Source organism: Mirounga leonina, unplaced genomic scaffold (genome assembly GCF_011800145.1).
Source record: "Mirounga leonina isolate KUSES-001 unplaced genomic scaffold, KU_Mleo_1.0 Mir_154, whole genome shotgun sequence".
NCBI lineage: Eukaryota > Metazoa > Chordata > Mammalia > Carnivora > Phocidae > Mirounga > Mirounga leonina.
The window spans coordinates 46,803,186-46,810,441 of record NW_023270389.1 but is presented as its reverse complement, the minus strand read 5'-3'; the positions used below and the strand labels follow the sequence as shown (position 1 = coordinate 46,810,441).

The 7,256-nt window shown below is 40.4% G+C and overlaps 1 pseudogene across 1 annotated transcript; it reads right to left on the bottom strand.

Moving 5' to 3' along the window:
- Positions 1-270: 270 nt before the first annotated feature.
- LOC118014410 lies at positions 271-2,805 on the bottom strand (annotated as a pseudogene). The gene has a single exon (XR_004680281.1). The product of XR_004680281.1 is annotated as a histone-binding protein RBBP4-like (transcript).
- Positions 2,806-7,256: the final 4,451 nt, after the last annotated feature.

The window sequence follows — 7,256 nt, the reverse complement described above, 5'->3', positions numbered from 1 at the left end:
CACCCAGGCGCCCCGGTATAGGCCATCTTAATCTCCAGGTTGCTGCTACTCAAACAAAGATCTTTGTAAAATATTATTTTCTCCAAATGCTATAAGGTATTGATTCAATTTTGCATCAATGGTTATGGGTCCAAGTTCTGCAATCTCCACCCCTGGGAAGACCATGTTTTGATTTTCTTTGGGCCATAAATCTAATGGCCACTGGGTTTCTGTGTCCATTTAAATTTGTTGGAATCTATTCTAATTTTTATCATTTCTTTTTCTTTTCTTTTCTTTTCTTTTTTTTTTTTACGTAGAAAAGCAATTTATTCCATTATAAGCATTTACACAGTTAGTCATGGAGAGTAACAGGCCTGCTGGTGAAACAGGTCACCCAAAATAGAGATGGTACCAAACTAGTGGTCAAAGACTAACTCCTTAAAAAAAAAAAAAAAGCAACTCTTATCCAGGATTAATTTAACTTTAAAAACAAATACAAGCTATCAATTCACTCTTCTCAACTCAACTGGACAGTCTACCTGTGGTATAACTGTCAGGTAAAAACATACATCTTTACAACTTGGTGGTCCCAAGTTTTTTAAAAAAACATTTCACAGAAAAGAAAGAAATATGAAAACAGCTCAAGAAATACACTAACAAGCAAAAATATATGGGGGAAAGAGGAACACATAGTTTTGACTTAACTGATGAAACTGAGAGGAGACTGGTCTACATAGGAAAATGTGCATCCTGGAAAGTCAGGTGTGAAAATTTTAGAATAGGAATTTATATGAATTGAATTTCCCCCATTTCCTGAATAAAAACGACATCTTGTGGTATTTATACTTCATGGCTCAGACACCTACCTCACTTGGCTCTACTCCTTCCTTACTTTAGTCTTTACTTAAAGGAGTCTGAAAAACTTGGGGATATAGCCTAAGAAGAAAAATAACCACACATAACATTCCCCTTTCTGTGCCTACTTTAGACCTTTGTTACTAGAAAATTCCGAAAGAAAATTTAAATATAAGTCTGTGGCTTTACTGAATCAAGTCCCCCAGTTAATATTTAGAAAACACCCTCTGTTTGGGCTAGTAACATTGTTGATGGGATGGTACCTATCATAGAGGGATAGCCAAACAAAGTCTGTGTCTCAAAACCAGTGTTAAATCAATCTCAGGGTTGAGAGGAAAAAAAAGGGGGAGTCTAAAATCACAAGAAGTGCAGACATATCTAGGACCCTTGTCCTTCTGGATCCACGCTTCCTTCAGGATCTTCATCATTATAAATGTTCTCTGCCATTTGCCACACTTGCATGATATTGTCTTCTGATACAGAACAAATCACCCAAGGTTCATTGGGATTCCAGGAGAAATCAGATATCTTGGCAGTGTGACCACCATGAATAAACAACAGTTCTGGTGGCCCATCTTCTGCATCTTCTAGGGATTGTTCCTCTCCAATTTTACTTAAATCCCAGACATTGTCTGCAATCAGTACCACTGGAAGCCAAAATAGTCTCATTGTGAGGCAACTACTGAACCTGGAATATTTCATCCTTATGTGATTCAAAGGAATGCAACTTAAGTTTCAGATTTCTCAGATCCCACAAGGCAACAGTCTTGTCGGCTGATCCTGTGGCCAGAATGAACTCACTATAAGGATTGAAAGATATGCAGTTCACTTCAGCAGTGTGAGCATCAAATGAGTGGCTTTGTTTGGAAGTATTGTTTGAACGAGTATCCCAGATCATGTTTCTGATCATCAGCAACTGACCCAAACAGAGACTCATGGAGCAGATGCCAGGAAACATCTTCTACTACCGCTGTATGTCCTGTAAAGATGGTCTTCGCATCCACCACTTTTCCTTCTTTTGGAACAGCACTGATGTCCCAGAGGCAGATGGTATGGTCATCTGAAGCACCAAGTAAGTGCCCACTGAGATTTGGGTTCCAAGAAAGTCCATAGCCTTCCTTCTGATGTCCATGCAGATGCAAGTCTGGGTTGCATTCTCCAGAAGGATCTGGTTTGGAAGGATGCTTTGTATAGTCAAAAACAAGAACATCACTGGATGGAGTCTTTGTTGCAATGATGCAAGCGTTCTGGGCATGTAATGAGCCCGGTTTACTTCTTCATGGTTGATCCTGATTTCTATTTCAGTTTTTCCACTAACTGAGCCAAAACCTCCAAATTCTCCTTTCTCACTGTCCTAGTGTGAAACATCAAACTGAGCATCATCGTTAGGGAGCTGCACACTGGCTATCACAAGATGGTTTTGTTCATCTAACGTGTGTGTTCCCAGGACAAGTTGGTGAATGCTGAAGTCTTTCTCTTCTGGTCTGGTTACATCTAGAAGCCACTGTGCAGTTAGGCTAGGCCTCTCCAGAGCATGGGTCATCACCAAATCATAAAGAAAAGGGGTGTTCTTTTTCCATATTTTGTACTCTTCGTTGATTACACGTTCTTCTGCGTCATCAAAGGCTTCCTTGTTGGCCATGGCGGGCAGGCAAGCCGGGGGGATCCCGGGGTCAAGCGTTGCGGGAGGGGCAGGGAAGCTACCGGCACTTGCTTTGCATGCGCGGCCCCTATTTTTCCTGCTGCCTAATTTTTATCATTTCTTGTCTGGTATAAGCTTGCTCTTCAGTGAATCTGATTGGTTATATACTCTCATTTGTTGTAGTTTTGTCTGTTTTTTTATGGGCCTAGTTTCTAGTTATAGTTACCAGGGTCAAAGTGTTAAAATAATCCTTGTCCTGGGGTGTGGATTGGTACCCTTAGAAACAAGGGAGTCTGGGTTCCTTCCTACTCTGAAGATGACTTTTTGTGCAGGCACTTTTCCTTTCTGCCTGTCAGCATTCATGTTACTTCATGCTCCTAATAAGGGTATATAGCTATATAGAATATAACTCACTGGGTTGGGTGATCAGGCTAACATCTGGAGATTCCTTAATTTTAAGTTTTGTCTGGACTAAGTCTTCAGTAGGTCTCCAGAGATCCTCAGAAATGAATATATAATCAATTCTACCCATAAACCACCTCTTAGGTAATTTTGGTAAGGTTAATGAGTCATATTAATTACTATCCTTCTGTTGTTCACAACTGTGTTTTAAATGTTTTATTGTAAAACCTTGATGTTGGGGTACAGATAGTTTATGTGTGGGCCATGCAGGTCAGGGTAGCCAGGCACTTATTACAGGGAACATTCCAGTAGAAGCCTGGTGATGGGAGCAGTACAAGTCATCTGTTTGCTTCCAAGCCCTAATCTACACATATGTGCATATTCACACTGAGGAAGCACTGGAGAAAACTGGACTGCCTTGCCAGGGTGATGGCAGGCAGATTGACTGCTGTAGCCTCTAGTAAGAGACATCTTGGAGCTTTCATTTCTGAACTCCAGATTTCATCAGAAAGCCAGCCAAATGTAGACTGATGTCACTAGTTTAAAGCTGATGCCTCAGAAATATTGTCAGAGGTTGACTTTCACTGCCCAAGAGGTGATACAGATGGTTGGGGCCAGCTGATGTTCCCCAGGCCTTGGGGGCTCTGGCTTCCCAAGGCTGGCTGACAGGTACATACTATGCATGCATGGCCTGTGTAGGTCATGGTAGCTAGGGACCTGGAAGAGGCCAAATGTCAGGAGGGTCCAGGTGTCAAGAGCAGGCTCTTGGGGATCTATGACATATGCTTAAATCTAAGCCCTAATCTACACAAACATGCATATTCTTCCTATGGGCAAATCTGGAGGAATCTGAACTGCCTTGCCAGGGCACTGCTGAGCAGGCTGGTCAGGGTACCTTTCATTAAGAGAAACCTGACAGCATTGATTACTGGTTTTGGGGAGGAAAATTTTTTTCTCTACCCTTCAATATTCTTCTAACTGGTCTTTCTCTACCCTTCAATATTCCTCTAACTAGTCTAAGACTTAAGTTGACATGAGACAGATTAACAAGGAGGAAAAAACCTGAAGTTTTATTATGTGTATACAGAGGACCAATAATGAAATTGAGACTCAAAAAATGACCAAGTAATGCAACTTTTTTATGTTTTATACAAAGAAACATAAAATCTGTTAGTAATTGTCAGGACAAATAAAACTTATGTTCTGGAGCTTAATTAGTAAAGAATTCTAAATAGCATTTGGGTTGAGGTAATAGATTAGTAAAAGTAACAAGGTTTGATTATATAGCCTTCTTGACTCTGAATTCCTTAGCTCTGATGATTAGGATGTCTCTACCTGGTATAAGAAGGGTACCTCTCACATGGGAGACTTATTTCTTGCTGTATAGAGATAAAGGAGTATCAGAGTGTTCTTCATACAGTAGCCATCTCTTAGTAACTTTAATTCAAAATAATCAGTGTGGCAAAGTGGCATATTTTGGGGGGCAGTCTGCCTTTAGCCCCTATGGTTCCCTCCTCTGAAACCTCCCTGGAAGTTTTGCATACCAAAATTGGTTCTTTTTTTTTATGTTATGTTAATCACCATACATTACATCATTAGTTTTTGATGTAGTGTTCCATGATTCATTGTTTGCATACAACACCCAGTGCTCCGTGCAGAATGTGCCCTCCTTAATACCCATCACCAGACTAACCCATCCCCCGACCCCGCTCCCATCTAGAACACTCAGTTTGTTTTTCAGAGTCCATTGTCTCTCATGGTTCATCTCCCCCTCCGATTTCGCCCCCTTCATTTTTCCCTTCCTGCTATCTTCTTCTTCTTCTTCTTCTTCTTTTTTTTTTTTTTAACATATAATGTATTATTTGTTTTCAGAGATACAGGTTTGTGATTCAACAGTCTTGCACAATTCACAGCGCTCACCATAACACATACCCTCCCCAGTGTCTATCACCCAGCCACCCCAGCCCTCCCACCCCCACCACTCTAGCAACCCTCAGTTTGTTTCCTGAGATTAAGAATTCCTCATATCAGTGAGGTCATATGATACATGTATTTCTCTGATTGACTTATTTTGCTCAGCGTAACACTCTCCAGTTCCATCCATGTTGTTGCAAATGGCAAGATTTCATTCCTTTTGACATTGTGTATATTTACCACATCTTCTTTATCCATTCATCTGTTGATGGACATCTTGGCTCTTTCCACAGTTTGGCTATTGTGGACATTGCTGCTATAAACATCGGGGTGCACGTACCCCTTCAGATCCCTACATTTGTATCTTTGGGGTAAATACCCAGTAGTGCTATTGCTGGATCGCATGGTAGCTCTATTTACAACTTTTTGAAGAACCTCTATACTGTTTTCCAGAGTGGCTACACCAGCTTGCACTCCCACCAACAGTGTAGGAGGGTTCCCCTTTCTCCACATCCCCGCCAACATCTGTCATTTCCTGACTTGTTAATTAGCCATTCTGACTGGTGTGAGGTGATATCTCATTGAGGTTTTGATTTGGATTTCTCTGATGCCGAGTGATGTTGAGCACTTTTTCACATGTCTGTTGGCCATTTGGATGTCTTCTTTGGAAAAATATCTGTTCATGTCTTCTGCCCATTTCTTGATTGGATCATTTGTTCTTTGAGTGTTGAGTTTAAGAAGTTCTTTATAGATTTTGGATACTAGCCCTTTATCTGATAGGTCATTTGCAAATATCTTCTCCCATTCTGTCGGTTGTCTTTTGGTTTTGTGGACTGTTTCTTTTGCTGTGCAAAAGCTTTTTATCTTGATGAGGTCCCAATAGTTCATTTTTGCCCTTGCTTCCCTTTCCTTTGGTGATGTTTCTAGGAAGAAGTTGCTGTAGCTGAGGTTGAAGAGGTTGCTGCCTGTGTTCTCCTTTAGGATTTTGATGGACTCCTGTCTCACATTGAGGTCTTTCAACCATTTTGAGTCTATTTTTGTGTGTGGTGTATGGAAATGGTCCAGGTTCATTCTTCTGCATGTGGCTGTGCAATTTTCCCAACACCATTTGTTGAAGAGACTGTCTTTTCCCATTGGACCTTCTTTCCTGCTTTGTCGAAGATTAGTTGACTATAGAGTTGAGGGTCCATTTCTGGGCTCTCTATTCTGTTCCATTGGTCTATGTGCCTGTTTTTGTGCCAGTACCATACTGTCTTGATGATGACAGCTTTGTGATAGAGCTTGAAGTCTGGAATTGTGAGGCTGCCAGCTTTGCTTTTCTTTTTCAATATTCCCCTGGCTATTCAGGGTCTTTTCTGGTTCCATACAAATTTTAGGATTATTTGTTCCATTTCTTTGAAAAAAGTGGATGGTATTTTGATGGGGATTGCATTGAGTGTGTAGATAGCTCTAGGTAGCATTGATGTCTTCACAATATTTGTTCTTCCAATCCATGAGCATGGAATGTTTTCCCATTTCTTTGTGTCTTCCTCAATTTCTTTCATGAGTACTTTATAGTTTTCTGAGTATAGATTCTTTACCTTTTTGGTTAGATTTATACCTAGGTATTTTATGGTTTTGGGTGCAACTGTAAATGGGATTGACTCCTTAATTTCTCTTTTTTCTGTCTTGTTGTCGGCATATAGGAATGCCACTGATTTCTGTGCATTGATTTTATATCCTGCCACTTGACTGAATTCCTGTATGAGTTCTAGCAGTTTTGGGGTGGAGTTTTTTGGGTTTTCCACATAAAGTATCATATCATCTGCAAAGAGTGAGAGTTTGACTTCTTCTTTGCTGATTTGGATGCCTTTTATTTCTTTTTGTTGTCTGATTGCTGTGGCTGGGACTTCTAATACTATGTTGAATAGCAGTGGTGATAGTGGACATCCATGCCGCGTTCCTGACCTTAGGGGGAAAGCTCTCAGTTTTTTCCCATTGAGAATGATATTCGCTGTGGGTTTTTCATAGATGGCTTTTATGATATTGAGGTAGGTACCCTCTATCCCTATACTCTGTAAGAGTTTTGATCCAGAAAGGATGCTGTACTTTGTCAAATGCTTTTTCTGCATCGATTGAGAGGATCATATGGTTCTTGTTCTTTTGTTAATGTATTGTATCACATTGATTTGCGGATGTTGAACCAACCTTGCAGCCCAGGGATAAATCCCACTTGGTCGTGGTGAAGAATCCTTTTAATGTACTGTTGGATCCTATCGGCTAGTATTTTGGTGAGAATTTTTGCATCCATGTTTGTCAAGGATATTGGTCTGTATATCTCCTTTTTGATGGGGTCTTTGTCTGGTTTGGGGATCAAGGTAATGGTGGTCTCATAAAACGAGTTTGGAAGTTTTCCTTCCATTTCTATTTTTTGGAACAGTTTTAGAAGGATAGGTATTAATTCTTCTTTAAATATTTGGTAGAA